We start from the raw sequence: 16,506 nt of genomic DNA on the forward strand, positions 1-16,506 counted from the left end.
GAAATTCTCCTGGACTGCTTACATGACTTCCTGAACTTCCATCTTTGTAGGTTTGCCTGAAGCTCAGCGGCTGGCAACTTCCCTGTATCTTGCCAGTTCCCTCCCCATGCTTTGCCACAACTTCACTTGGACTGTGTGGTCATTGCCCATTTCACCAGACTACCTCAAAAGAAGAAGTGAGATCTGGAAGTGGATTCTATGACTGTCTTTTCAAGAATACATCATAGTGAGTAACCCACAGAATAGGAGCTCTAGAAATGTTGTAGAATCTAACAAAGCAACGTGATTCGATCCCCCATCCTCCTGGAGAGTATAGCCTTTTTTTCCAGGACATTTCCATATACGGATGGATTAGGAACTATTGATCTACATTGATATTTCTTACCTTACTTGTTAAAGAATGTCATTTCAAGTGTTTATTGTGTATTAGGCAATACAGATTCTGTAATAAAGCACATCTCTACATACAAATTTTCTTTTTTGTGGTAGGAGAAGAAAGGAAAGCTAGATGACTTAGCAGAATGCCTATGTATATGAAAATACGTTATAGTAATTTACAAAGAAGATTCGTAAGTTGAAATAAATGGTGATTGTATCAAGTGGAAGAGGGCATAGAAAGATTGTAAGAACTAGAGGATCAAAGAGTTTTTGTCCTAGTAACTTCAGAAGCTACACCCATAAAGTCTCATCAACATGACTGCCCAAAAATGAGCTGAATAAGGATGACACCAGTGAACATGCCAGTGGACAGGGAAAGGCCTCAACCTTACACAAAAAATAGGCAACTGAGAAAAGATGGAAATGAGAGAGGTGTATGCATTGAGCAGGTTATATTTAGGAGTATATATGAATATACATATATATATATATATATATATATACATGCATAACAATTGGTTGGGGGCATGAATCAAAGGAGAGCAGGAGAGGTAGATAGGGACTTGAACAAAAAGGGAGGGGCAAAATTATGTAATTATAATCCATATATTATATTAATGAATACAAATGCTTAACACAGATCTGTAATGGGTGCTGGATTTTGAAGGAAACTTTGAAGTTCTGATTGTGCAGAGGTGGAAAATAAACCCTCCAGGTAATGATGAGGCTCTGAGCAAAGGCTTGGATGCCCCTGTGGGGGATTACCAGTCGCTTGCCTGGGACATCAGAAATGTGAAGAGAGCACAGTGCTAGCTAAGGAGTCTTACCAAATGCTCAGTGCATATCTGTGTGATTATTTCCTGATTTAGCCTGAAATTATGAGAGATGCAGAGAATTTTGGAATCACAAATGACATTTCCATGCTTTCACCTTTAAAGCTATTTTTTTTTTTTTTTTTTTTTTTGGTAACAGAATGAAAATTAGACAAAAGCCAGGCTACAAGGTCCTATCACTGAATGAATATTCTTTTGGTCAAGTTTAAATAATGTAAGGTTTGGAGAGGTCAGCACCACCTGGGAGGATTTGCCCGTACTGAACAAAGGCTGAGAGTGGGATGGAGAGGAAGGTGTGCGCTTTGAGTACGTCCATCGCAGACAGCGACGATGCCGTGCCAAATACAAACATGAAAAACAAGACCTAATTCTTGAAGACTTTGGAACCGTAAATGCTGCATTAAAAAGACAGCAAAGTCCTGAAACAAACAAACGAAACTGTTACGTAGTTTCCTAACAGGGAAAGGCAATTTTAAAAGTCCTGGGAGAGAGAAGAAAGAGAGTGAAAAAAAGACTCCAAGGGGCAGGAGAGATGGCTCAGTGGTTAGCAGCCTGGATGCTCTTCCAGAGATCCTAGGTTCATTCCCAGCAACCACACAGCAGCTCAAAACCATCTATAACTCCAGTTCCAAAGCACCTTATACTCTCTTCTGGCTTCTGCAGACACCGGCAACTCAAGTGGTACACACTGGCACACATGTCGGCCTAACACCCATACACAAAAAATAATGTCTTAAATATTTATTTTTATTCTATGTGTGTGAGTGTAAGAAAGTATATGACTTCAGGGTTGGCCACCTGGTATTGGATGACCATGGGGTGTCTCTTCCCCAGGGAAGATCATTTCCCCATTCAGCATTCTCAGTTGCCTATAATTCAATGTTCTTTAATTTAATTTCCCTGATGGCTAAAGATGCAAAATTTTATTCATATATTTGTTAACTATTTTACTTCTTATTTTGATAATTGTCTGCTCCATTAATTTGTATATTAATGGAGGCCAGCCTGGGCTACAGAATGAGTTCCAGGAAAGGCGCAAAGCTACACAGAGAAACCCTGTCTCGAAAAACCAAAAAAAAAAAAAAAAAAAAAAAAAAGAATACTTAAAGAATGCTATTCTTCAACCACAAAGAATGAATTTATTTCATTTTCAAGAAAATGAATGAAAAGTTAATCAAAGTAAACCAGACTTGGAAGACAAAAACTTTCTTTCCTTTGCAAAATCTAGCTTTAAGCACACACCTGCATATACATGCATCCAAATACCATACATACACACATGTACACACATACATACTAATGTGAAAGTGAATGCATACTCTTAGGGCAAAGGAAAGGACCATCAGGAAGCAGGAGGGGATGAGAGGGTTAAGTGGGAAGTATATTAGCAAGTACATAAAATCAGGTAAGAACATGTTATAATGAAATCCATCATTTTACAATTATGCTAATAATTATAAATATGCTAATAATAAATAATAAATCTCTCCAATTCATCTTCAAATTAATCCAAAAATTGTAGCATACGTATATTTATAAAATGTGGAAAACTGATGTAGTAAAATACAATAGAAGCAAAGCAAATATTGGAGTTCTTTACTTCATTTTCATAAGATTTCTGTAAATGGTCAGTAAAGAATTACTTATAATTTTTTAATTAAGCAAAATCACTGTGGGGTAGGCACATTTCTCACCATTTACACTGTTATGACTGACAAGCCACATCACCTTTTGCCTGGGTCTTGCCAACAAACTCATGAATTCTTTCTTCTCTGCTGCCTCTCCTGTGGTGTGTCTCAGCTCAGCAACCAGGGTAATACACAAGGGGGAAGTCAGATCACTTCTCCAGTTCTCCAGCAGCCTCTCCCTTACTCAGAATCATACAACTAAGACGTGTTCCACATAGCCCTGGGGGGAGTCCCTTCCAACTAGCTATGCCTTTAATCTTACTTACACTTTCTTCCCTCATTAATATATGCCAACTGAACATGACTGCTGACATGCCCCTGCCTCAGGGGCCTTTTTTCGGGACTGATTCCCAATAGCTGCTGAGCCTGCTTGATTCTTTCATGCTCAGGTCCTTACTCAGAGATTTCTTTCCTACTTTCCTGTTTGAAACGGTGATGCCATCCACACTCTCTCCTTCTCACTATTAGTCTCCAGGGCATGTGTTAGTACTTAACATACTTATTTGCCCGGTCATCCTACAGCTTTCTCTTTGTGTGTAGGTTGGTAATTTGCTTGTTTGCCTATTTGCCCTATTGCTCACTGCCCAGAAGCTAAAGCACTTGAAGACAAAAAAAAAAAAAAAAAAGCTTTGTTCCCATTTTTAACCTCTAGAGTTTACATGGGGGCTTTGTGAATATTATCTTCTTGATAAATAAATGCTTAATGAATAAAACTGGGCATCCTATACATTCTAGGGATGCACAAAAACCACCACGTAATCAATAAAAGATGCTTCGTATGTGGCTTACAAACCATGAGTAGGAAAAATAATCAATCAAGCAGAAAGGACTAAAGCAAACAGAAAATCAGCAAAAAAAAAATCATTTAAAAAAAAAAGGTAGCTAAGTATGGGACATGCCCATAATCCCAGCACTTGAGAAACTGACCCTGTAGCTGTTTGGAATCATCCTGGCTACATCATGAGATTCTATTTCAAAACACAACCAAAAAATTAACAAGCTGAATATCCTAATAGGTATAAGTGATATGTAATTTGTTGTTTGTTTTTTGTTTTTCAGAGAAAGTATTCCTAGAATTGTGTAGTGTAGAAAAAAACCTGAACTTTAAATGAGTAAATTGTATACTTGGTGAATCTTCTCATAAAGCCACTACAAAAAAAAAAAAAATAGAGGTCCAGAACACCAGGAGAACACAGCCCACACAATCAACAATCAACTAAGGAGGGCTCATAGGGGTTTCTAGAGACTGACATGGCAATCACAGAGCCTGTGTAAGTCTGATTAGGTCCTCTGGTTGTGAGCTTGGTGTTCTTGTGGGACTCCCAGCAGTGGGAATGGGGTTGTCTCTGACCCTGTTGCCTGCTCTTGGGACCCTTTTCCTTCTACTGGATTGCCTCTCACAGTCCTGATAGGAGGGTTTGTCTTACTGTAAATATTATGCTGTGTTCTGTCTATACCACTTAGAGGCCTGCTGTTTTCTGAAGGAAATAAGGAGAAGTAGATCTGGAGGAGTGGAACTGAGAGGAGTGGAGGGAAAGGAAGCTGCGGTCTGGATATATTGTGTGGGAGAAGAATTTTTAAAAAATCAAGGGAGATTGTGCCTAACTTGAGCATGCTTAACATAGAAAGGCCTGGGGTCCACCTCCGCATGGAGTCCCCAAAGCAGACTCACACAGAGATGCAGTGGAGCTGGTTGGTGACTGCTGGTGAGGCAGACCAGGGATGACTCATAGCTGCTCCCACTGAAGCTTTCAGTGGCTGTGAAGTCAGTATCAGAAAGCCCTGATTACTTATCCCAGTCCTTTTGGGTCTTATCTCTTACTCTCTTTGCTCCTGGTTCCTCACTGGTTCTCCTCTCCTGTTGTGTCTTTGCATTGGCGTCTTGACCTTTCAACTCCAAGGATTCAGCCAGCCCCGAGCAGCTGTTTTCTGTGTAGTGCTTCTCATTCCATCTTCTCTTCTCCCCTGTCTTTCTCCGCTCAGCCTTGCCCTACTGCAGCTCTGGGGCATGAGGAACACAGGTACTACAGACCAAAGACAAAGCACAGAGCCACGGTGTTTGGCAAAACTGGAGATGCTTGTGTTGAAAGAACCTATTAAACTGCTCTGAGACCCACAAAGGACTCGCAGAAGAGAGCTGGCCACTCATGGGCTAATCTCAGATTTCTGTTCCAGAGGCAGAATCCCATGGTGGGGAGTGGCCGGCCTTACGCCCACTCAACCTCTATGACAGGAGTGACAAGCAAGGGTGGTTCTGGAGCCCAGACAGAAGACACAGAAAGGGATTCTGAGAAGGAGTCCTGCCCTTTTGTCCAGCCCAAGAATCACATCCAGATTCCAATATTTGTTGGAAAGAAATGAGACTGGTCACTTTAATCTCTCTTGAAAAATCAGCGGCTATGTATCGAAAGTGTATCAGGGAAACTCTGGAATGACAGATAGCACATACAGAGCACCTTAACCTACCTAAAAAACAAACAAAAACCCCAACGCTATCTAAAAATACCAGGAGCAGATGAACCACAGCAACAAGAGATCAAGCTAGAAAAAAAAAATCCATTTGAGGAAAATCACACACAGGAGTAGCATCTATAAAAGCCCCATTTCCACACACTGTTTTTATATTTTCATTCCCTGGTGGTCATTTACGCTGCATCCTGAAGATAATCACCTGGCTCTTCAAAATCAATGGCTATAAAAAAGAAATCTCCTCTTGAACAGCTTCCAGTGAAATGAAACCTGGAGCCTCCATAACCAAAAAAAAAAAAAAAAAAAAAAAAAAAAAAAAAATCCAGTGCACACAAACAAACACACACAACAACAACAAAAACAGCAGAAAGATGTGAAAAGGGAATGGACTTGGTGGAGGCTGGAAAGGATGCACTGGGTGGAAGAGGAGTGTAAATGATGGTAGGGAGATGAAGGTAACCAGAACTGATGACATACATATATGAAATTATCAAACAATGAATTAATTTAAAAAAATTCCATTTCAGCTAGAGAAAGCAATTCTGGTTCAAACTATTACCTCTGTCTCTTGAGGGGTTAAAGGTGCTACCCTTTTTTTTGTTTTGTTTTTTTTAAAACCAGCGTGAAGACACCTTCTGGCTACCCAGAGGAACTGAAAGTGAGGCAAAGCTCCCGAGTTTGAAAGCCACAGGCTTTGTGCTGCACAGGGCAGGAGCCACACTGGTCTTGCCTGCTTCTCCACAATAAGGAACAAGAGTCGGGTTCTTCCATTCCCTGGGAGAGCTCTGCACAGAGATTCAGGTCTCATTATTGGGATGCCTTGTGAATTCTGATCCTCACAGGTGCTCCCTTTTGCTTCAAAGAAATCTCCTATTGTGATTCCCTTTCAAAAAATCAGCCTGTGAAGTGCTGTGCCCAGAATCCCTGAGTGGACAGAGCTGCCTCGCCTTCTTGGCTGAGTCTTTGAACCCTACATACAGAGTAACAAAATGTGAGACAAACATGCCTATGTAAACAGTTAAGGGAGATGAGGCAGACCTACATGACTTGACCCAGTCATCCTCCTTTTCTCTATGCCTTTATTTCCCAAGGTTTCAATCTCAGTCTATTAAAGTAAATAATAATAATAATAATAATAATAATAATAATAATAATAATAATAATAATAAATGGAAATTAAAAAGAAAAAAAAAACAACCATGACTTTAATCGCGTGCCATTCTGTGTGGTGCAATCTCTTGTTATCGTCTCCTTCCCTCCTCAGACATGATTCATCCCTTTATTCAGTGTCCATGCCATGACACTACTCTCCCCTTGCTCACTGAGAGGTCACTAGTAATCAGATCCACTGTTGCAGTGTCTTGCTGTTTTTGTTCTCATAGCCTTTATTTTAACTTAGTAACAGCCACAAAACTCTAGCTGACAACCACATAAGCCAAAGAGAAGATGTAATGTGTTCCCTTGATTAAAAAGATGACAATTATTGACCTAAAGATAGGAAAGATATTGTAGAAAGTTGCTAAAAAGAAAAAAAATCACTGGTGAGAAAACATTTTGCGTCTAAAACTGTGAATAAGGAAGAAGTATGCTAATTTTGCTCCCATATTCCAAATGCAGAAGTTATAGCCCAGAGCATGATAAATGCCAGGCTTAGAAGGAAGAGTTGTGAAGCCAGAGCATCTGGCACTGCCTGCAGATTCAGCCATGCAGTGGGGTCTTCAAGGATGAGATGGGCTGGTGCAGTCAGCAACGCCGGTAACTTGAAGCACCAAGACATCATAAAGCAAGAAGCAGAAACCAGTAAAGAAGGCTGCTTCCCTGTGCTCATTGCATGTGCCTTGTTCTAAACCCAGTTCCCCTACAGCATCACAGTAGACTTCCTTCCATTCTCCACCACTGCGCAATGTGTGTTACTATCTACCTGCTTGTCTGCTCGATGTCAGTTTTACTTCACTGACAGAACTTCATTTCTTTTTCTTTTCTCAATGTTTCTGCCTTTTTATCTTATTGTGAGAAAAGCAACTAAAAGAAACAGGATAACTTCATTCAGCCGGAGTCTTAAAGGTTTCAGCACATTTCTCAGTATCTTTTATGCACTCTGTTAGTTATGACCTACTATACTTCCATTTTCAAGCCATGATTTTCAACAGCAATGTATCAAAGGTGCTGAGCCTTGAAGTGTCCACTTTCAAATGATGGCACAGCATCTCACAGGGTAGCTGCTCCAGAGTTGTTGAGCCAAGTGCTCAAGGGTGTCACATTTCTAACAGTCATCATAAATAATGATGACAAATGTTTTGTGCATTAAGTTTTGTTCACATTTTACATCATTTCTAGGTGATGTATAGGAAGGGAATTAGCTATATAATGGGGAAATATTTATGAATATGGATTTTAGTACCAAACTGATTCACTTTGAAACATGCCAAATATTACTTAAGGTCAAAAGTTTATTCTTACTTTTCTAATGTAAGCCTTTCCTGGTGAGTCAACTTTAAGTTACTTTATATCCAGATATCTTCAGTAAACTAACAATCTTTACTTGCTGCTTATGGGCATATTTCTGAAATACACAAAATGAAGCTGTGAGAGAAATGTTATCACCCTATGAGCCATACACAAACCTTCTGTACTCTGTGAGCTAATCCCCCTGTAGGAGAGAGCTCCCAGAAGTGGTGCAAGGCCCTTTCTCTCCCCTTCCCACCCAAGCAGAGCCCTGGAAAAGTCACTGATTTCATCTTGATAAAAATATAATCTGCCAAGTAGTTCAGCTGCCACCCCAGCCTCAAAGCCAGAGAGTGTCAACGGTAGCAAGAGACAGCAGAGATATAGCCCTTCTTGGAATATGTGAACATGTCGGTTTTCCTGGATGGCTCAAACGGATTAAGATGGCATTTTAGCTTTTGCTTTACAGTATTCATTCTATGTTCTGCCAATAAAGCTTGTGTTTCAAAATAAAACAAGACATCCAGAGGCTGTTTATTAAGGGAACAATGGCATTTCATTTGGAGAATGAATTAACATCTATGGTTGGAAAGTGCCATAATTCCAAAGTGAACTTGATCTGCCGGCTAAGCCACAAGACCAGGGCCTTCCTCAAATCAGTGACCCACAAAATATCTGTCATGTCTGTGAACACACACCCACATTCTACCTTCAGTCCCAGGTATTTCTGGGTCCTTCTTTCTCACCAATACTGAGCATGTTTGCTATGATTGCTGATATGTAGGGTTCTAGGCTATGAGTCCTCCCCAATCCTGGCACTAGATAAAGATTTTATATACATTACTTATAATACTCCCAAAGATTCTAGGTCACTCATATACTAGAATTTGTCACCCAAATGTTGGAAGAAGAGATACAAGGTCATGGAAACTAACAGGTCTCCCTCACTCCCTTAGCTAACTAGCACACCTGATTGGGTCTCAGCACCATCACGGGGACAGCATCACAGGCATCCACTGCACCACCATGCTCTCCTGAGCTGAAAACTCTAGAGAACCAGTCCCTGGCTTCCACAGCACTGCTTACATCTCTGTGACCAGTTATTAGGAGGGCAATTCATTTGCATACTAGCAGAAGACCTAGAGAAATCATTTCAATGGGCTCACTCAATGTTCTCTAGGACCAATAAATGCTGGGAAAAAATTCATCAGGTTGCAATGCCAAAGAAACACATGCATTCAAAACTTAATTACCAAAATCAATTTGTCCCTGAAAGAATCCTGAGCTCTTCTAAAATTTCTTTTAATTCTTTTGAACCCCATGTCTTTCTTATACCTTTGAAATGGAAAATCATGCTAAGAATTTCTTAGGGAGGGGCCTGTTCACATTTTCTTCCCCAGATGACTGTGCCCAAGACAGCATATTTCTAGCCATCAAGGAGCCCCTGGGTTGGCATCTGTAAGTGCTTTCTGTCTGGTGTCCAGCAATCCCCAGAAGCATGGACAGCTGTATCTGTCTTATGAAAGTGTCAGACTTGAGTCATACCATACCTTCCTCTGACTACTTTCTACCTAGATCCAGGTTCATCTCCCACCTCCTTCTGCCACCCAAGCCTCCCTGAAGCCCACCCAACTCCCTTCACTCCACACTCCCTTCTCATGCCACACAGCTCTAGCAGTAGTTGGACATACCTCACTGAACAATGACCCCCGCAGGAGCAGCCTGCCCTAACTAAGATACTTAATCTAGCCTGGCTCTGCCGCTCTTTAGAGGTGTGACTTCTGTGCTCTTGCTGCATTCCATCCTTCCCTCATCTTTGACTTAGACCTAAACCAGCTTCCACAAAATTTGAACTCCACTTTCACTTCTTATTCCCAAGCCTCTTCTTTCTAAAATTTTATTCCTTATTCACTCACATGTGACAGAAAAACTTCCCACAAATGTCTTCTGAAAAAGGGAAGTTGGGTGGTGTCTTAGTTTCTGTTTCTTATTGCTGTGAAGAGACACATGACCGCAGCAACTCTGATAAAGGAAAACATTTAATTGGAGTGGCTTACAGTTCAGAGGTTCAGTCCATTATCGTCATGGCAGGAAGCATGGTGGTGTGCGCAGGCTGACATGGTGCTGGGAGAAGGAGCTAAAGGTTCTATATCTTGAGCCACAGGCAACAGAAAGTTGTTTACCACACTGAGCATAGCTAGAGCAAAGGAGACTTCAAAGCCTACCCCACAGTCACTACTTCTCAACAGGGGCCCCACCTACTCCAACAAAGCCACACTCCTAATAGTGGCACTCCAGTTGGGGGCCATTCTCTTTCGAACCATCACAGGGTGGCAAACAAGCTCCATGTCCCATCTAATCTTCAGGTCTTTATCGGGTTTGCTTCCAACTACCCTGTGCTACATACTCTCAACACAAGCTGAGATGACCTCTGAATTCTCTAAGATTTGACATTTAGTCCTTCTTTGAACACTGACTCATGATTCACAGATGCTGCAGCAAAGGATGATTGGTTGATAGTTTGAAGAAGGAAACCTAGCTTCTGGAAGTTTTTTGGCCATCTCTACAAGAAGCTGAAACCTATTTTGCTATTGTGAAACAGGGTGAGATATCTGTTAGAGAAGTGAGAATGGTTAGAAGAAAAGTACTGACTATCAGTGCACTGAGAAGAAAGACAAGACACAGCCATCCAAAGCTCAACTGAGATTTTCCTTGGAAAATTTGTGTATAGAAATGCATTGCTAAGTGAAAGACTTGTATGACAAAAAAAAAATGTCAATGATTTGAAGATAGAAATTGAAGAAGATATCAGAAGATGAAAAGATCTCCCACACTCACGGGTTACTAGGATTAATGTAGTAAAACTGGCCATCATACCAAAACCAATCTAAAGATCTAATGCTGTGGAATGTCTTTTTGTATGCTGTGAATATGTGTTGCTCCCATTGGCTAATAAATAAAGCTGCATTGGCCTATGGTAGGGCAGGTGGAGCCAGGTGAGAGAATCCAAGAGAAATAGTGAGAGAAGAAAGGAGAGTGGGGTGGGGGAGACACTAAACCTCCATCCAAGGAGCAACATGTAATGGGATGCAGGTAAAGCCACAGAACATATGGCGATACACAGATTAATAGTTATGGGCTGAGTTAAGTTATAAGAGCTAGCTAGCAAGAAGCCTGAGCCATAGGCCATATAATTTGCAGCTAATATTAAGCCTCTGAGTGATTATTTTATAAGTGCTATTTTATCAGGGCTGGGTGGGACCAGAGAAACTTACAGCTATAATTCAAGGCAATCTGCATCAGAATTCCAACACAATTCTTTTCAGATATTGAAAAGACAATTTTCAACTTCATATAGAAAAGCAAACAACTTATGACAGCTAAAACAATCCTGAACAATAATAGAACATCCAAAGGTATCACCATCCCTGATTTCAAGCTGTACTACAGAGCTATAGTAATAAAAATCACATGGTATTGGCATAAAAACAAACATGTTGATCAATGGAATTGAAGTGAAAACCCTAACATAAATCCAAAGACCTATGGACACCTATTTTTTTTTTAAATAAAGAAGCCAGAATTGCGCAATGAAAAAAGAAGCACCTTCAACAAATGGTGCTGGTCCAACTGGCTCTCAGTATGTAGAAGAATGCAAATCGATCCATATCTATCACCCTACACAAAACTCAAGTGCAAGTGGATCAAAGACCTCAATATAAAACCAGACAGACTGAATATGACAGAAGTGAAAGTAGGGAATAGCCTGAATGCATTGGCACAGGGGACAACTTCCTGAACAGAACACCAAAGCACAGGCACTAAGACCAACAGTTAAAAATGGAATTAATAAACTCATGAAACTGAAAAGCTTCTCTGGTATCCTTTTCCTCCTACTGGGTTACCTACTCAGCCTTGGAGAAGAGCGGTGAGCAGCGGGTGCTGGGAAGCGTGGAGAAAGGGGAGACTGTGGTCAGGATATATTGTATGAGAAAAAAATAAATAAAAATTAAACAATAAAGTAAATGCATTGCTGGATTAGCGGCTAACAAGATGACTAGTCCTGAGTTACATGTTGACAGAGACCTAGGTTTTACACTTCTGTTTTGTTCCATTTCTTAGTCCACACTGGTTGCCTCCTTAAACTCAATACAACTATTCTGTGATTGCACCAGTTGCCAAGCAACCAATAACCCCTGTCCTACTTCTGATTCTGGGACACCTGAACTACCCAGATCTCTGTGGAATTTCAGAAAAACAAACTAACTATACTTTGTATCACAGTCTTTTCAGATTACAGAAGAAAATCAAGATCTGTACATAACAAGAAATCTATTCTTTGTACTCTGAACATCCCCTCCCAACAAACTGCAGAGAGTTGGTCCCTGAATTTGTTTTAAATAGGCTGCTTAGTAACCAGTGTTATCATCAGCCAATGAAACTTTTAAAACATTTTTCTTTAAAACTGTCTTATCTTGAATTGCTGTTCACCTTCTTTCATATCACTATGTTTAACTGTAAATGTTTTTGTTTCAAATATTGATGGACTATTTTTCTTACTAGATTAGAATCTCCATGATTGCAGCCACCATGACCATTTAGCTAACATGAAGCTGGGTACCGAGAAAATGTTACATAGTTTGTGGGCAAATTTGCTTCATGTAAGGTGTCTTTTGTGTTCTCCTTCACTACTTCTATGCTTCTGAATAATGGAAACTTTCCATATAACTTATTTACTTCAGCCCAGAGAAGGAGAAATGTTTTGCCAGATGTTGAGACCAGAATATCCATTTCCTACTCTATTTGTTATAAATTCTCTTTCTGAACAATATGAAACTTGTATTTAATTTTAAAATGTACCTGTTTACTTAAGAGATGTATAAAGATTACTGTGCTGGTTAGTATTGTCAACCTGACAAGATCTAGAGTCACCTAGGAGACAAGTCCTCTGGATGTGTCTGGGGAGACTGTCTAGATGAGGACAATTGAGATGGGGAGACCCACCTTGACTTTGGATGGCACCATGCCATGGTTTGGGGTTCCACATGAAATTAGAAGAAGAAAGCATCTCCTTTTTTGTCTTCTTCCCTTCTTACCTCTGTCAGGTAGTTTGTCCCAGTCCCAGTTAAAATAATTAATTGCATGGTAATAAGGACTTGAGGTAAAATGCAGCCAAATTCCTCAAGCAGTTCAATGAAGTAGACAGATGACATGGGGGGAGTGGGGGTAGAAGAAGACGGCCATTAAGGCATAGGTGGGAAAAAAAAGCCGAATGGGGGGAGAGCAATACAACAGAGACTGGGCTTAAATAGAACCAAGGGGCAGATAGAGGGGTGAGAAGAAGACGGTGGAGGGAAGAAGTGTCAGGTCACGGAACAGAATTAGCCACAAAGGACAAAGGCCAGCCCTGAAATTGTTGCTAATGGCCAGGTGTTCTTCTCTGTTATCACCTGAAAGCATCAGGCAGCAAATTCACAATCTCTGTAGACTCTGACAGCTAGCTCTAGTTTTTCAGAGATGTCCTCAACGGCCCTAACTGCCAGTAAGAAGTATATTCAGTTCTCTTTTTAGTTCAGTTTTGGGCTATGTGCTTTGGAATAAAAGAAAAGAGATTTCTCTTCAGTGCATTTGACACCAGCTTCTCCTTCTTCTCTCAATGCCTCATCTATGTCTTCTAGTCTTTAACCCTTCTATTACACATATCAGAAATTAGGTGCATTTGAACCTTAATTCAAATACTCATAAAGAACAAGGCTATCTGACATTAGGTTTGGAAATAGCCTTTTTTTAAAAAGTAATAACTGTGTTGGAAAATTGAAACTCCCTGACTAGGAAGCCTCTTGTGTATCTTATGGGGAACCTTATATAGAGCTGATCCCTACTCAGTGCTCACAGTGCCCTTGGGTCCCCACAGCAGGATATAAATCAGTTGTTCTCAACCTGTGGATCATGACCCCCAGAGACCATTGGAAAACACAGATATTTACATTACAATTTATAACATTACAATTCATTACAGTTATGAAGCAGCATCAAATATAATTTTATGGTTGAGGATACCACAAACATGAGGAACTGTATTAAAGGGTCGCAGCATTAGAAAGATTGAGAACCATTAGTGCAAATGAAAATCCTCTGCTCAGGAAGTAAAGACAAAACATTTGAATTGAAAACTTAGTTGAACATGCAGCCATGCTCTGTCTTCTATTAGAACAAAACAGAAATATGCATATACATCAAAACTTTACTTTGAAATAGAAATTTCTGAGAAGGAACAACATAAACTAAAGATACTTTGCAATGCACTGGTTCCCTGAGCAAACAGGGAACACCAAAGAATAAAGAAGTTACCACTTTCAGTCAATAATAAATGATACTCTTGTTCACACATTTTTTTAGCATCTCTGTAGGGAGAAATGAACCTGAATGAAATGGAGAAATGGGAATGATTTTTGCCTTCAGAGGCCTATTCTTCTACCAAAGTCCTGGGTTACTTAGTCATCTAATCTCTCTATTTCTCTTGTGTCTAACAAGGTTTATTCTTTTCTGTGTCTGTATGTCTAAACAATTTATCACCCAGGGCTGAAAACATTCCTAACTAGCTCTCCATGCTCAGTGTCTTTGGATCTCATCCAGGAATGCTCCATTATTCCTTCCAGTCAGTAACTATCCTAGCTAACAACATCACCACATTTATACTACCACACATTTCAAGTTTTGACTAGAGTTACTAACTACCATCTCTCTCCACAATATAGATACCCAGGGCAGGGAATGTAATTCTATTCTGTTGCCATCACAGTTCTTAGTGAGTCTGCTGTCTACTTGTTTCACTGGAGGAATGACAGGGGTGAACAGTCATCTTATATCTATCTCTGGACTTCATTTCTGGCTCCTCAAATCCTGCTTCCATTTCAAGATGCATGCCATTTGAAGAACATGACTCCGTGTCTCAGCTCGCTGGGTGGGTTATGAACATGTTCTAAGCTAAGCTCAACAGTGTGTTCACTCCCACCTCATTCTTAATCATCAGCTCATCATGGACATACAACCTAAATGAGAAATCAGAAAGAATTTCACGGTTCCTTCTCGGAATTCTGGACAATGGCAAGCTCTCCTGTTTTAAATAGTGGAATGTTTGTTCAAGGTCAAGTGATGCTGCAGTCATACTACTGCCTCAGCAAAGTTCAATACTGAGGCTAGCCCTCACCTCGGGATGCTAATGTCTCCTGGTATCTACTATAACAACTGCTTTTTAATGTGAAATAAAACAGAATGGAAAATCCCTACTAAGATTTGAACCTGTCAAACTCTGATTACAACACAGAAGAAAGTTAAACCAGACTTCTGCCTGGATTACATCCGTGAAATTGCTGAGATGTCTCCATCTGTAATGAGGTATATGGCATCAAAGAACCAGCTCAGCTGGGCAGTAACTCCTCAAACCAACACTGGTCCTTTCTTTTTCCACATCTAGAGGCCTTTGTCTTTAAAAGAAAATCTTCTAGCAATGCATTTCTTAATTCAGAATAATATCCTTCCAGCTTTAATGAACACAAATGAGGACTCCCTGGGTACTCGAAATGCCTAACACTTATACAGATTACTGGGAAGCCATTGCAAAAAAAATGTAAGAGCTTACATCCTGTTTTTGCACCCCAAAGCAACACAGCATGGTGTAATGGGACTTGCTACACAAGGGGGAGATCAAAACAGCATACAGCAAAAGAAGTTTGATTTCTTGGGCCATGTCTTTAAAATGAAAAGTGGTCCTTGACAAATTAGCCTAATATAAACTCTTTTCTTCAAGGTTACTTTAATAAACATAAGTTAAATTGAATGCTGGTAGGATTATTATCCAATTTTTTTAATTTTGTGTAGGGTGTGGGAGATGGCTCAGTAATTACAGTGTTTGTCATACAAGCTTGAGGTGCTGAGTTCAAATCCTCAGAAACCTGAACAAATGGCAGGCAGATATAGTAGCCCACCTATATTCCAATCTGAGAAGACAGAAACAGAAACCCCCAGAACAAGCTGGCTAGCTTATCAACAAGTTCTGGCTTTGAATGAGGACCCTGCCTCAGTGAATAAGGTGAACTGTGGATGATTCCCAATATCAACCTTTGGCTTCCACGTGCATGAAACAAGTGTGGAAAAAACAAAAACTCTTGTCTAGTGGCAACTAGTTACTGAGAAAACCAAGTAACTTAAAATTCCTATTCTAAGTAATCTAACACTCTGGAACCTAGGACATGTACTATGGGGTACATAGGAATTCTCCTCTACTGGTTTATTTTTATGTTGTCAGACTGTGAAAAATACCCACCCTTGTTATTTACAAATTTTGAAGCCTTAGAGGAAATGCAGTCCTTTGGAGTCCAAGTTAATTGACTAGTTCCCATCAGTAAAATTGTGGAGCATCACACTACCAATTACCATGATTACATTGTTCAGTTGTGTCTCGGTGCTAATTACCATCTACTACAAGAAGCAGCTTCTCTGCTGAGGGCTAAGCAAATGCACTGCTCTATAGGTATAGAAATATGCAGTTAGGATTAATGTATTGCTATGTTTAATTTAGCAGAATAATTGCAGTAGGTTTTCCCTTAGGGTCCATGAGTTATATAGTCTCAGGTTCTTGGCCTCATTAACAGTATCAGGTTTGGGGACTATCTCAAATGATGGGTCTCAAA

The 16,506-nt window shown here is 40.1% G+C and overlaps 1 long non-coding RNA gene across 2 annotated transcripts in view; it reads right to left on the reverse strand.

Moving 5' to 3' along the window:
• Positions 1-16,506, reverse strand: part of LOC114685724 — a 53,733-nt gene that overhangs the window by 14,129 nt on the left and 23,098 nt on the right. The window contains exons 1-2 of one of the 2 annotated variants that reach the window (XR_005090518.1): positions 9,871-10,032; positions 4,722-4,923 (exon numbers count right to left, since the gene is read on the reverse strand). This is a non-coding gene — a long non-coding RNA (uncharacterized LOC114685724). Of the gene's footprint in view, positions 1-4,721; positions 4,924-9,870; positions 10,033-16,506 lie in introns of those variants that run through there. The other variant, XR_005090519.1, reaches the window with a different exon arrangement.

This window comes from Peromyscus leucopus, unplaced genomic scaffold, assembly GCF_004664715.2.
Source record: "Peromyscus leucopus breed LL Stock unplaced genomic scaffold, UCI_PerLeu_2.1 scaffold_113, whole genome shotgun sequence".
Taxonomy (NCBI): domain Eukaryota; kingdom Metazoa; phylum Chordata; class Mammalia; order Rodentia; family Cricetidae; genus Peromyscus; species Peromyscus leucopus.